General features: G+C 36.1%; 1 long non-coding RNA gene across 1 annotated transcript in view; it reads left to right on the forward strand.

The window, feature by feature from the left end:
* Positions 1-15,833, forward strand: part of LOC150102477 (uncharacterized) — a 355,066-nt gene that overhangs the window by 200,581 nt on the left and 138,652 nt on the right. Inside the window, exon 2 of the long non-coding RNA XR_016548952.1 lies at positions 14,137-14,219. This is a non-coding gene — a long non-coding RNA (uncharacterized LOC150102477). The remainder of the gene's footprint in view (positions 1-14,136; positions 14,220-15,833) is intronic.

Raw genomic sequence — 15,833 nt, forward strand, 5'->3', positions numbered from 1 at the left:
ATCTAGAATTATCTACCAAATGGAAATCGTACTTTTTTTTTTTTTAGTTTTTTTAAAGCAAGAAACATTAGAAGGCTGAAATGGCTGTCATCATCATCACTCTTGGGATGAAGTGTTTAAATCTTCCTCCAAGAACTTCGATTTCCTCACTTCGTGTCTGATCTTTGCATAGATAGCGAAACCGGTTTAAGCAGATGCGCACGAAAAAAGAGTAATTTAAAATTAAATGCACTATGACGTCACACCGATTCCAATATTTCATGGATCACAAATTACAAATAGCTGAACAACCGAAGCGGGGGAATAATAAACATCGTCCAATAATTGTCACCATTATAAACACACTGTAGATTGTCATTCGAATTTAGCGACGACACACTGTACTTCTTATCCTTTTTCTGTCACTTTTAGGACATTTTCTATTTATTATTCTTTTTAATCTCTCTCTCTCGATCCAATTTGTAACAAGGTATTCCACTGCAATGACTCCATTAGTTCTATAAACTACAAATGCGATCTTTCAGCGAACCAAAGCTGGATTTTTGTGCCAACCACGTACCTACAATTCTATCAACGTAAGTTAATCACCGTTCAGTCAGAATGAGGGAGAACTGGAGAGGAAGAAGGGGGGGAAGAGACACACTGATTACAGTCCGTGCACGATACAAATTACAAGCACTCTATCTCCCGCTTGCCATTGCAGGTCTCTCCTCCCCCCCCCTCCTCCGCACTTCTACGTACGGTATTTTGTCGAACTGTCAACTTGGCCAGTTTTAAGGTCTTCGCCCTCGCTGGCCCACGTGCACATCATCGACTTTGCTAGCGATGACAAAAGGGAGCGTAGAGTAGGGGGAACGAGAGGGAGAAATGCCATTCAGCTGTCGGATGAACTCAGACAGTCGGGAACTGTCCAAACAGTTGACAATGACCCCTTCACTTTGCCATGGCTGTGGGTCACTGCTGACATAATGAAACAGCTTTTTTTTATTTTATTTTTTTTTTATTATTCTTTCGTTCCCTTGGCAACCCCTACCTGCAGAATGTTGAGGGCGCCTGCATTCTTTGCCACGATAGGGAAGCGAGTGGTTTCAGCATCACATCTTCAGCCTGATTTTCTCCGGTACTTTAGATAAGTAGGATTTTTCTTCTAATATCCTATGATTACGGTAAGTAGCCTCTTCAATCTCTCCTTTCTCTCCAGAAGTGTGTCGTGAAAATAGGGGCTCTTATTAATACATGTGGGAGAAATTAATTTTTGGGTAAATATTTTAACAAATGGGAGTTCTCGAACTTTGATTGAAAGAAAAATCAACGTACGGTTTCGTCTTAAAGTGTTTATTTTAATTTTAAATCGCTATAAGCGAAGTTTATTATAAGAATGGTAATTATTCTAACGCGATAGGTTGACAAAAAAAAAACTCTTAAGGTATAAAGCATTGTTTGCAGCGACATCTACAGGATGAGTACTCGCTTACAGGATGGGTTTGCTTTCTAAGTAGCTTTTGTCGGTTTAATTAAAAAATATATTTCGTATGAATGCATTCAAACATTGCATTCACTGGAGGCTCGTTTGTAATACGTTTTACCAAATTTAAAAATACTGATAAAAAAAAAAAAAGAACAATTTTCACTTTACAATAGCGTTGGTAATTACTATTTATGAGGACAATGAAACGTTATTTATCAACATCCCTCTTAAATAACAGAACGCTGTCGTGATTAAAGAGTTTGCCATGCACACGAGTAAACAATAAACGAACATCATCCAACAATTACTTGTCACGTGCTAGTGGAATGGAAATTTAGTACAGGATTAATGAAAACAGCATATTAACAAGAGTGGATTCATTTTAACCAAATATTTACGACACGAACATAAAAAAAGGAGCAAAAAAAAATTTTTTTTTTTTTTTACTTTATAAAATTAATCAAGTTAGCGATTAAATGTTAATGGGATTTCTAAGCTGCTTTTAATTTAGATTAATAGACCTCTATAACTATTAGATATAAGAAGAGTTTTACGTCAAAATAGAAAGAAAAATTCAGAGATAGAAGTGTTAGTTTGTTTTCTTCTCTCTCTCTCACTCATTTAATCTATATACGCACAATTATATTGAATACTACACCCCAAAAGGGGAGAAGAGCTTCAAGGATGTGGTAGCCAATCAGTAAGCGCGCACGCGCACACACACACACACACACACACATATGCGCGCTTTATGTTACGAAAATTGCTTATTGAACTACCGTGATAATAATCAACCACTGAATAGGTTTAACTCCGTTCAAGGAAAACAAATATTTAGTCAACTCGACTGTTGTTAGTGCCCTCTAGAGGATGAATCATGAAAGGTCAAAGCGCCACACACGTCAAAGCTTCCAGTTCAATCATTGGTTAGCTGCAAATGGAGTGTTTGAAGTTGAGATGCTTCGTTATTTTATTGAAGTTTGCGTCAATAGAATTAATGAATAATGACGTCATAGTGTCTACTCTACTCCGGAATAGGGATTTGCTTTGTCACCCCTTCCGCAGTTTTTTTTTTCCCCCTTCATTCTCTTCTCTTTCGTTTCAACAGCCTCACTTCTATCTTCACATCTCTTTCGTCTTCATTCCTCCCACTTCGTATAGATTCCTCACTTCCATTCCTCATATACTGTTTCATTTTCCATCCGGCAGTTCTTCCTCTTTCAAGAGAGGATCGTCCAATCAATGCATGTCCTCTCAATGACCTTTCCTTTTTTTTTTTTTTTTTTTTTTTTGGCTACGAGGCTGTATTTCAATTAGTTACGATCAACTGCGATGCAGAGATTGCTGAAAACGTTTCCGGCCTGAGAATCCAATGGACTATAATATTTATCTGGGAAATATTTAATTAAAACGGGTACACTGTTCGATTTTATTGCGAACAAACAGATCGGTGCACGCCTGTCTGATTTTCAATTATGGCGTTGTTAGGTTTAACAATTGAAATCGAGTCCTCCCTTATTCGTTCTTGCTTGAAAAGCTTTACGAATTTCAACATCATTAACGTCACCAGTTAAGCCTATCTATCTATCTTAGTGCCGTCAATATTTGCTTTTTTTTTTTTTTTTTTTTTTGTACACTTTGTACAAGTGCAATGAATCGAACCGTCCCTCGCTATTGGAGGCGGCAGAGAGGCGGCCTTTCTTCAGACTTAAACATAAAAATAGCTTTTCGAAACCCAACCTTAATATTATTTCATATCGAATTCTGATGCTCGCAGATCATTAATTATGCGTGACACGTTTCCCGAAAGTGGAATATTGGGAAGCACAAGTCAAACGAAAACCATATAGGGGGCGCTAGTTTGGCAAAATGAAATCATTTTCCTATCTTGACTTGACTGTGATTGACACACACACTGAACATTGTGTAGTCCTACTGGGCAATGTAATCTGCTGCAGTTAATCACGATATTAGCTCCGAAATTCCCTCTTCTTTCTCTCTGATATAATATGACACGGATGCTCAAATAAATAAAGTAATAATAACATGACAAAAAAAATCGCTTTTGTTATCCGGAAATACTTTGTTGTCATTATTCTATTTAGTTTCTTTTCCATACATTTAGTTTGAATTAATTACCCTTTTACAAAATGAAGATCCTTTTATTTTATATCATAGGGAAGACCAACCTATGGGCATTGGTCCTGCGATGCAATCCTATGTTGCCAGCAGGAAGGCCAATCCATTTAGCATGGGTGTTTTTTTATGCTTTTATTGTTCAAATGTTGCATCCAGCTTTGCCAATTGGCTATCGTATTCGGTTCATTTTTTATATAGGTGCTCCGAAGGATTAAGATCTGTCGATGCTCTTGAAATCGTACTTTTCTTATGATCCTTTTGGAAGACTGAATCTGTGCGACGAATTGTGTCCCTCCTGGGTGTAGCATCTCATCAGACATGGTATGCTCCACCTACCAAAGCCATAAGAATTGTTGTAATATATTATCCATGCTACATCGCTGAGGGCGAATTCTCCATGCTTGCAATGCTTGCCGCAAGCTCATTAATTGAGAAAGAAGTAATATTTATTTGTTCATAAATGCATGCATTTATAAGCATTCCATTTAGGCTTTTATTTTTGTAGACAGAAGACGTCTTAAGCTTGCGCGGCAATAATTGAGCTTTGCGTTGTGTATCGAAGTGTGTATAGTCAAGTGTGTACTCTAGTCAAGCTACCTTGGCTTGCTCGGTTGTGGGAGCATCCAGGTCCTCGCTTAAGCACTGTGATTTCATGCGCGCGCATAGCCATTTCCGCTCCCTCCACGTCATCTCACCCTGTTGCTTAAACACGGGCCATACGCAGTCAAAGTAGCTCTAGCCAGTGAGCTTCAGCCTGCCTTTACAAGTGTGCGTGTTGCTTGGGAAAACTAAGTTACAACCAACTTTTTATGCCGATGTTATTGACCAGTTCATAAAGAAGAACTGTAGGGTAGAATTTGTATTCAAGTAGCTAAATTGAAAAAGATAGAATATCATTTGTAAAATAAATGTTGTATTTGTATGATTAAATGTACATAAATTTCTAAATATATACTTTTAAATGGTAGGTAATTCATTATTCCGCTAATCAGACTTCAATCACACCTCTCACTCCCTGAATGATAACAAGAACAAGCGTGAATTTCAAAACCAGCATTCGCCCCTGCTACACCGTTGCCTTTTCGCCAACTGAGGAGCCAAACACGTAGGCTTGCTTTTCATAGAGTATGCATATATGCTTCAATGCATTGTGTGATTCGTTTTATTTTTGGAAACAGTAAGATCGTATTATATCATGCAATGTTGTCGTGAAAAATATAAGTAAAGAAAAAAAAAATAAAGAATGGAAATTTTGTTTTTCTTTTAACTGGAAGTTTGTTTCTTGTAGATATGAGATCCAAATTAGCACGATCCTTAAAAAAAAAAGGAAAAAAAAACCTTCTGTGTTGATCTAGTTGAGCAATTCATTATGTTTTACAGTTAGGAAACAAAAACGCGATCATTGCACATTTTTATCGGATATATTGAGTGAACAACATAATAGAATGCTGTTAATGGTTTATGTACGTTGATCAACTCAATAGAGAAACTTGGGTCGTTCCTTGAGCCAATGTTGGTACCAATTTCCAATAACTAGCGCCTCTTGTAAAAGGTTTTCATGTGCTTAATGAAAGAGTTGCGTGCAAGATTCCCTTTAAAAAAAGGGAAGAGTTAAAAAAAAGAAAAGAATTGAAATAATGTTGTACCAGTTAAAGTTAAGCTTTTCTAGGCCCAAGCTAAGATGCCCGGTGACATGTCATATTTTATCCGGCGAACGCCACCAGAAGGTAAATTGATAAAATATGCTAATATGTCGGTCTTGTGTTATTGACCCGTCTTTGGAAATGCGAATACGAACATACCGTGCTTTCTTTTTTTTTTTTTTTAATTTATTGTAACAAATTACAGGTTTAAATTAAAAACGGTTAATTATATTGGACAAAGATAAAGTATAGCAAATCAGTAACAGCTTTTTTTTTTTTAAGGCAACTGTTAAATCCGTTCAAAATACATTTTACAAACTGCTTACGTAATTTTGAAAAAAAAAAAAAGAAACAAATAGAAAGAAACATGCAACACGTGTATTCTGTTAATAACTCTGTAGCATTGTAGGACGCAACAATAATGTTAACAAATTAAATTTCCATGACGTAACAATGAAACTGAAATGTCTGCACAGAGTTTGCTTCGTGGGTTTATTACAATGGATTATAATGCTGGTATTATCGAGATGTTTAATTGATATATGATATCTCCACTGAGTATAGTTATAATCCAGCGCTGTCTCTTCTGCATCTATTTATAATTAGTACCATTATCGTATGGCTCTTTTATTAGCTTGATGCATTCTTTACCTCTCTGTTTACTTTTATCTGTAGCATTCAACTTCTACTTTTGGGAAAGTTAGCATCATTTCTCTTTCCTACGCCTATTAAGGATTTTATGTTCGGCTAGTTGCAGTATTCATTAAGCAGATCCTTCCGACCATGAATCTAGTCCCTAGGGAACTTAATGGGTTGTTTACCTAAGTGAGCAGGGACTCGCTGCCGAACCTGTATGCTTGCTTTGACATCGGTTTTGCGAACAACCGAATGTAGTTCTACGTGTACTCGAATTTTTTTTTTTTTAATTACTATCAGTGCAATTCAAACATCTTTTTCGATGATGAGAAGATTCGATGTGCGAAATTTGCTGAAATTGATTTTATATTTCAAGTTACATCCTACTTATTTTCCATACCTGTTTGTTGGTCTCGATGTTAATGACGTAACTACTACACATTACAATCAGATTGAATTTATACTAAACTCTCTCTTTATTTAAACGCGAATTCTGTCAATTATAACTGCATTCTATGGATTTTCAAAGCAACAATTCTAACGTTAGGCCTAGATTATAAACATTCTACTTAATTTATATAATTAACCGCCAATGACGTATTCTTTTACCGCTTTTTTTTATATGACCGGAAACGATCTTCTGCGCATGCACGCACAAGCAATCACGATGAATTATATAATACTATACACACCTACTATACAGCTCATTGTCTTCATAAGAAAGAGTATTTGGACGTTACCATAGATGCATTTCCATGTTAATGGAAGTGCATCGATGCAAGCCAACCAGAAGCATCATGGTGAAGCAACACACACACGTGTATGTTACACGCCAACTGGTTGATTTCCTAGAATGGCACAGAACTACACTTTCTATAGAACTGAGAAGGTAGTTACATATCGACGATATAGTAGGGATATTGGTGATCGTATGACAGCTAATATCTTACAAATTACAGAACGGGAAACTGCTTTTGTAATTGGAAGAGGTTGCTGCCACTTCTGTATGCCGTGTGGACTAAAAAAAAAAAAAAAAAATCAATAGATCCTCCCCCCCCCAAAAAAACCCCTTATTACTGAATTTTATAAATATATGTGGGGGGGGGAACGTATCCTAACTACTTATACGATGAGATTTCATTGTTTCCCTAATGCTAAAACAAGGCTAGACTTGCTCATCTTCAAGTACAAGGCAAGCAATTTAATATTGTGGGGATTCTTCTACCCCCATCTCTGTCTTTCCGTATGACTGCACTACTCATTTAGCTACCAGCTATATCCAAGAATACCTTTGCTAGAGGATTATGCATTATTGGTCGGCTAAATTGACGTACAATAGGATTGAACGCTGTTCAACGAACTGGTGATTCTCCATAACTTGGAAATAACAAACCATTAGAGAAACAGTACAACTGGAAGCAATTAAATCTTAAGATAATCATTAGTATAGGACTAATACGGTTTGTTTGATGTGCTGTAGGAAGAATTAAAGTCTGTGAATTTTTTCGTTTGTTCACAAACTTCAACAATGGAATTAAAACGTAACACGTCACAATCATTTTAGCATTTTTATCTCGACCACTCCATTTCGATGTAACTACCAAAAAACTTTATAAATTATAATATAAAAAAGTACTCCGGAATAATATGGCTCCCCAGGAGTAAATGGAACTTCGATTTAGCACTTTGGCTGCAATGATTTTCACCTGGGGTTCTCCACTAGGACTTTAAATTAATATATATGTAAACGGGTAAGTGCTGGTCGGGCTATAAGAACCTAAAATTACTCCTGCGTGCAAACATCTGTTCGAATTTCGGTGAAACTCCTAAAAGGAAGAGAGGCTCTCTAAATGGCCTAAAGCGGTCCTCTTTATAGATATAAAACACCCAGAGGATGAGCATCCGTGTTAAAATACAGATTTAGGCTTTTAAAGCTATCTACTGTGGCCCTACTGTACCGTTGGCCTGCAGATTTATTACAATGCATTGTGTTCTCTTTTGCCGGGCTCTTCCACTCCATTTCCCTTGTCACCAATTGAAATATTTTGGGTCGTTACTAACTTTACATTCCCCTCAAATGGGGGTTGCGTATATAGCACGTTTGTGGCATTCGTTTTTCTCTAGGGGGTCACCGATGGACGAGTGAAGCAGGACACGTGAATCTGGTAGGAGGGGAGGGGTTATTTTTCCATGACAGATAAATAATCAATGATTTCCACCGGAAAATCCCTAAGAGACAAGCAGAAAGACCGTGCGAATGGTGGAACCTGTTTTGAATGGCACATTTCCATTCTCATAGCCACTATTAAGCCTTCCTGGCCCTTCGTAGGCGTCCGGAGAATGCACTTCAAGTGGGAAAAAAAAAAAAAAAAAGATCTCCCACCGAAAATCCTCATCAATGTTAACACCGAGTCGATACCCGGAGTAAAGCTAGGGAAAAAAAAAAAATAATAATGAACGCTCATTCGTTTGTTCCCCTGGGGTTATTGAAGTAGGCAATCGCAGCGGGTCTGCACCAAGAAGCAGGCTCGCGTTGCGAAGTAAATGTCACAAAACGGCTATCAGAAAGGCAGTAAAGTCAAAAGGAACCGCGCAGCGGATTTGGATGCGCCCAATAAAGAAAGTCCAAAGTAATGATTAATGTTAAGGTAACCAAGGGTAACAGAACTCTAACTTACAGAGTTGGCCTCTTTTCTTCATTCTGTTATTACAGAGAGGGATATCGGAAGAGGATAAAAGACAGTTTAAGATACTTTATAGATTGAATAATATTTTTTCCTGCGGGGGGGGGAGTCAATATCTCTTTAGCGATTTGTGTATCTGTATTTGTACCGAGACGAAAATATCACAATTGTCATGAGATGATTTTCTTAACATTTACAAAACTAAGGAGGTTTTATATCGAAAGATTCTACTCTATATGGATATCTGACTTACTGGTATATGAGACAATAAGTAAGGTTTTTAAGAGAAAGAAGGGTGTGTGTGGATCGTGTGTCAGCTGGTATGGCATTGTGCAATATTATTCTCCTATCTTAGACATTGGAAAGAGATTTTACTGACACAGAACTGGAATTTACGTCTGTTTTTCTAACTTTTTTATTCACATTTTCATTCAACATTTTAACTGAACTGTTAAAATTAGACATGGTTTAGTGCATAAATGGAAGCCTAGGAAGAATGACAGTTTCTCTCTTTGTCTGAAAGACATGGGTCGGAATCTCTCATATGGAAACAGCAGGGGTCTTCTCCCTTGGAAACGCTGGTATTCTTTCCCTTTCTAACCCCATCTCCACTCCCCCCCCCCCCCAACACACAAACTCATAGCTGAGAACACATATACCCATCCTCTAGGTTAATATTTTAGCATTCCCCCCTCTTAGTAATTTTTTTTTAAATTTTGTTTTATTTCATTCGGGAACAGGTATTGTTGCAGAAAAAACGCTTTCTTCGGTAATAATTGTTTTGGTGAGAAAATTAATTATTGTTTAAAAATTTTCCTCTTAATCCAATCTCAGATATTTAGTAATGAATACTATAGCTATTTCCTTTTACTTGATCATTATTGCTAGAATAGAATGTAATATCTTGATTTGTTGCTTAGAACAAGAAGAATCTCGCGTGTTTTTATCTGCTAGTCGCTGAGTCTCCGATTCTCTGTCTAATTTTTTATTTTGTTCTTGTGTGACTCACTCCCGAAAGGCGGTGGTAGTCACATAAAAATACTGCGCATTAATACAGCAATCGTACCTAAAGTTTCATTTCATATTTATTTATTTATTTTTACCCGGTCCGAAAATTTCTGTACCATCGTCCTTAAAATACGAAATAGCGCTTACTGCTTACTCTGTCTGTATTCGTCGTTTGAAAATGACGTAAGGCTTGACGTCAATATTCATGCCTACAGTCAAATTTCGAATCCGTAACCTGTTGGCCGGAGAGTGGATACGGTAACTGTTCGTTAACCAGGCTGGCAAAGATCTTGAGTAACACTTGAAACGTACCTACCTTGTACTTTGTATCATTAAGACGATATGAAATGATCCAAGCCATCCGACTTCAAATCAGTAGACTCAGAGATTGTCTCTTCCAGTTTTACTCATGAGGAACTCCCGAAGACGAAGTTTTGATGTAGATATTTCGATTTTTATGCTTTTTTTTTTTTTAATTGATATTTTTACATAGGCCGGAAACCTTGCTCTGGAGACCAAACATGGAACTTATTTTTCAAGTCACTAAGTGGAATTTACTTACAAGCATCGACAAAGAAAAAAAAAGAAAGAAAGAAGAAAATTCTCTACAGATCACCAAAAACCATAAAAATTAGCTCAGATAATGTTTACACAAGGGTGGGGGAAGGTAGCTGACGAAATATGATTTATTATTTTGTACCAGGCATTGACCGTAGGCTTATTTGTAACTAAAAAGAAGATAAAATAAATAGACATCGGCTTTTAATGGATGATACGATATACAGTATTTTGTACGAAAATCCACCTTACAATCAGTTTATACAGTTATAAAATAAAATTTGTTAAAACCAATTGCTATATAGATAACAATACTATAGCGCAACTGCAATCGACTTGACGTAACAATGGGAAATTGTTGAAAGTTATTTCATTGTTGCATCATTTTTAACTGCAAAATTGCCATTGTCGATCATAAACTAACGTGCAATTGTTAAAAACAACAAAAGTAAAACAAAAGAAATGGGAGATGTGATTCGTATTGTTTGCAGGACAATATTATGACGTCACAACCATCTTTTGGTAGATCTGCGCACAAGGGCCATGAGCGCAAACAGGTGTTAACGATAACTGCACTCTTTTTTTTTTTTTTTTGTGAACCACTGACACAAATGAATTTATTCCTGCAGAGACACTAAATGTGTAACGACTTCAAACTGCTGCACTCCAAGCCGCATCTGATGGTTTACGGTTCCGTGCATTTTCCCGATAGCTGTATCAATATCCATCTCCTTTAGCCGAGCGAACGTTCCGTGGCTTAATTTCTACTGGTAGAGGGAGGTGTACAGGGGAAATACATTATACATTATATTACGTCGATTGGCGCCTACCTAATTAGCAGAGGGGAATTCAGAGCGATCTGGAGAGATAGCATTGCGATCCAGATGCGATACATGCCTTCCGCTAATGAATCACCAGAGAGGCCCGCTGGACCTGCGGCTAGTAGAAGTAGGCGCTCGTTCTAAATAGCTTCTTTCCCCCCATTTCGCTACTCTCATGACCATAGAAAGGCTGTGGTTTCGGTAACATTACTGCCAACTATATGGATTAATACGGGATTCTTGGCATGCTTCTAAGAATCTGATTAAAATATCCGACATTCGTCTTTGCCATTGCTCTTCTTAATGCATTACGTTACGAGTGGTAGGGGTGCTGTTCAATACCGTGATGTAATTGTAAAGTATATTGGGACACAACTGTTACATCACACTGGCTAATATACTTAGCACAATAACGTAATATATTGGCGCATATTGTAACAACAAAGCATATTAGCACATAGTATAACAATATGCTACATCACTTATGTTACGAGGAAACTTTCTGTTACAGTCGAATTTTCATCCTATTACATTAACTATATTGGCATGGAGTGTAACAGATGCTATAGCGGTTTTTTATCAGTCTAGTGCAAGACCATCTTACAATAACTATATGCCAACATGTACTACAGTTTCTCAAATATATTGGCGCGTATTGTAACAACAAAGCATATTGGCACATCATAACAGTATGATGCAACAGTTGTGGTCAGAAACTGTGTTGTACGTTTGCTAATATATATCATGCTGTTACATTAATAATATCTGCAAGTACTGTAACCTCATGCTATATTAGCACTGCATCAATATAATTAGTATGCAAGAATTGTAGTAGATGTCGCAGCTATTGCAACAAGTATACTGACAAAGTGTAATAGCATTTGTACGTTACCGACAAGAAGTCTGTTTTTCACCATCGATATTTATAAAGATAATAGTATGATGTAATAGCCATGCGCCTAGGAAACTCTGCTGTTACATTTCGTGCCATATCATATCATGCTGTTACATTAGCTACATTGGCATGTAATGTAACAACATACTGTAGCAGCTCTGTATCAGTACGGTTACTGCAAGAACATCATGCAACATCTAGCAGCATACACTGCTGTTACATCGAATATATTGGCATCACGTAACAGCAAAAATGACCTAACTATTCTTCCTGCTGGTATATTGTTAGTACATTCCAAACGGCGCATGCGTACACCTAAATAACAGTTGATGTGACTAGGGAGCAGTATTTTTTTCCCCTTATTTCTTTGCATTCAGGTGGGGGAGTGGTGACTGCTGATGTGCAATTCTACAGGCATTTAGGTGAAAACGTGATTTAAAAGAACACTGCTATTAGCTTGACCTAGTGACCTCGCTTTGTGGGAAAGAGTCCCTAGCCACTAGTCCGTTTGGATCGTTACATGTTTTCGTAAATTGCTCTGGGGATACAATTAGCAGACGTTAATTTCACATTGCCTGAGAAACTGGCTGGTAAACTTTGTTCAATTTACTCTTTCTCTCTCTGTAGAAAGCTTCGGAAAGTAGCTATGCGCATCTCCTTAATCCTAAAGAATTTCAACAATTGCAATATTAATAAATCGTTTATTTAAAAAATTGGACAATGGAAATTCAAAATAACGTTTTAAATCTTCCATTTTAGCATATTGTCAAAAAAAAAAATCGGCTTCAAAGCATTGAAAAACACAGTTTCCTAGTTAGAATAAGGTGTCGATTTCCATATTGAAAACAATTATCCACGTGCAACAATACCAATGAGCGTTTTTAGATTATAACAATAAACATTTTATGCTATTCAGATACCATTGTTGGAAAGTAACAATATTACGTACTTTAAATGGCCATTTCATTCCACGTGTGAAACCTCATTATCAGAATATTTATGCTGAGAAATACAATGTTCTTTTGTAGCTACAACGTCAAATTTTGTTTTCAATTAAATTTGAAAAGCTCCAGACTTCACCATTGTGTCTTTTACTATTTCGAATGTGTTGTGTATATAAAATGATGTTGATGTAATTTTTCCAAACCTCCTTACGATATTTAGGCTGCATCGTACCTACTTATTTTAAGCCCATTTATCATTTCTCTAAACGGCTCTCAACTTGCATAGCGACGTGGCACCTCATAAAGGTAGGAGAATCAAAAAAAGATTTTTATCATGCCATTCACGTAGGCGTTTGCTATTCGCAAACACGTAAGACTTGGAAACATTTCTGTTGTATAATTTGGAAATAAATCTGAGCGCTGTTTCTCTGTAGAAACAGTTGTTTGGAAATTTTCAATAACTGTGCTGTGAGAAATTGAATTATGGGAAGCTACGAGACAGTTTCTGCTCTCTCTCTCTCTCTCTCTCCTCGCCAAAAGCGATATTTTAACCGCAAAAAAAGGGAGAAAAAAAGTGTATACATAACGTAAAGAAATGAAAACAGTCAATCTTTGTAATGCACTGCTGTCACTCTCATGTGTTTAGGGATAAAAAAAAAAAAATCCAAATATTAGAGTGATAGCCGATAAAACATTGGATTTCAATATAGGAAAACAGTTATGGGTATTCTGTGCTAAGTACATATTGCATTCAATAAATAAAATGGCATTTGAATGCATACTTGATAACGTAATTTAGTATTTATAATACTATCTTTCCATTGATTTTTCCGAAGGCATTTGACAAAGTGTCATGTGATCTGCTTATGAAGATTCGAAACCGTATTCGACTGTCTACGATGTTGGAATCAGATTTTGTAAAATTTATAAATAAAACATGTTCGTGTAGAATGAGTTTAAAGAAAAAATCCAGTTTTTGTTAAATTTTATATTAAAGTTATTAAGGTTGATTTAGTACTGGGGAAACTGGAAATTGTTGGGGGGAGGGATAGTTTTTAATCAAAATCCGAAACTTTTTTTTTTTTTTCAGATGCATTTTAATAAATACATAGCTCTCAAACTTTGTCGTTTCAGATCATTTTGATTGTGAAAAATTTACACTAAACAATTTGAAATAATACCAAATTACTTACTAAATGACAATAAAGTAACTAGAAATTTAATGAAATAAACAAACAATACGTAAGTATTCGATTGCCGTGATAATTAAATTGCAAATATGTATAATTCAATCTTTCTATCTTCCAATAACTTTGCATACATTCTTTTCTTTATTTCAGAAATGTCCCATTTAGGAACTAATGTTGATGCAAGTCATACTACAATAATAAATATAGAAATAATTTGAGACAAGCACCAAAAGGTACATTTCTCAATAATATTATTGTATTAAAAAGATACATTTAGCAACAATATTCTTGTATTAAAAATGTAAATTTCGCGATTATATTCTCGTATTGTGACGTCATTCATTATTATAGCAGTCGAACGTAGAATATAATGTATTGGAACATCTGTAATAAGAACAGAACTTTTTATGGTTTTAAATTATTTTAGCATTTAAAAAAACACGATCCCATTAAAACTAGAATACCAATGTGAATACAGCCTTTACAGAGCTACTCCTAGAGAATGCATTTTAAAACATTGGTACCCAACGTGAGGGCCGCATATGGCCCTTGAGTAGTTTCGTGCAAAAATCAGATCAGAAAAAAATTTAAAATTATCGGCTTTTTATTTTGTTTTATTTAAGGTTATTTTATTATTATTATTATTATTATGGGCACTGCACCAAATGCATGTATCGCGTACGCCCCTGCCTACCTTAGTTGAATTATAGTCAACTAAGATTGTTAAGAAAGAATGTAAAAATGAATTTTCAACAATCATTACAATTAAGTGTTAAGTTCAAAATGGAATCGGAATATTGAAGATATATAATTGAATATACGACAAATTTCTGTCTGTATTATGAACAAGTTTTGCTAGACTGCTTGAGTCAGATGTGATGTCATGCATAATTAACCCAGTTTATTCAAAACGGTTTTAGCTACTTGGAAGAAGAATTTTTTAAAATTCTTCTTAGAAATCATTGCAACTTATATTCGCTTTATAACAGTATTTGAAAATTTCAATAGTTTAAAACTTAATCAAATATTTCAAAACAACTTTATATACACCTTTAAATATATTATATATAATAACATTACATCCACTTTGAGAAAAGCCCTGCGAGGGTAATGGATGGCAGTACTAGTGGACTGTTAATGTTTTACCCCCCCCGAGATTCGAGAGTTTTCAGTTCGCTCTCTTGAGGTTTTTGCCTTAAGGGAGCAATTTGAGTCTCCGGGGAAAGTGCTCTCCGGCACTGCCCACTGAGGGGCTTTGTCGGTGAATGCTTTTCCGCGGAATTAAAAATATGAGCGGTTCTGCTCGGTGGTGGCGGCGTGTGGGTGGAAGGCCATCATCGAGTGGAGCCAACGCTGAGGTGGATGGTCTTTCGCCCACGATTGAGTGGCCTAGGGATCATCGGAATTTTTAGAGACGGCTTTACCTTTAAATATAGATATGGCAATGCTGTACCAGTGAAGTTTAACTGCGGTTCGGCTGTTGCTGTTACCCTCCTGCCATGATCAGAGCTTTAATAGCTCAATAACACCTTATCTCTACACTGTCCTCTACAGATAACAGGGAAGATGAAAAGCATTCTTGCTTCACCGCTTTAAGCCAGTCCTTATAAGGACTATAAAATGCTTTTGAGTTGGATATTAAAATTTACGCCAATGGAATATTTATACACTATTTATATTTACTAGTACAGTATATATAATTAAATGGAATGGATATTTTAATTAAAGAAACTGTTCTTATTTTAATTTTTAATAAAGAAACTGTTCTTACGCTATTAACGGAAAAGAAGTGAAACGAATCAAAGAACTGGCGCGTATATTTCTATAAGAAACAGAAGTACATGTAA

Source organism: Typopeltis vanoorti, chromosome 10 (genome assembly GCF_054136105.1).
Source record: "Typopeltis vanoorti isolate ZY-2024b chromosome 10, IOZ_Tvanoo_1.0, whole genome shotgun sequence".
Classification (NCBI taxonomy): Eukaryota; Metazoa; Arthropoda; class Arachnida; order Uropygi; family Thelyphonidae; genus Typopeltis; species Typopeltis vanoorti.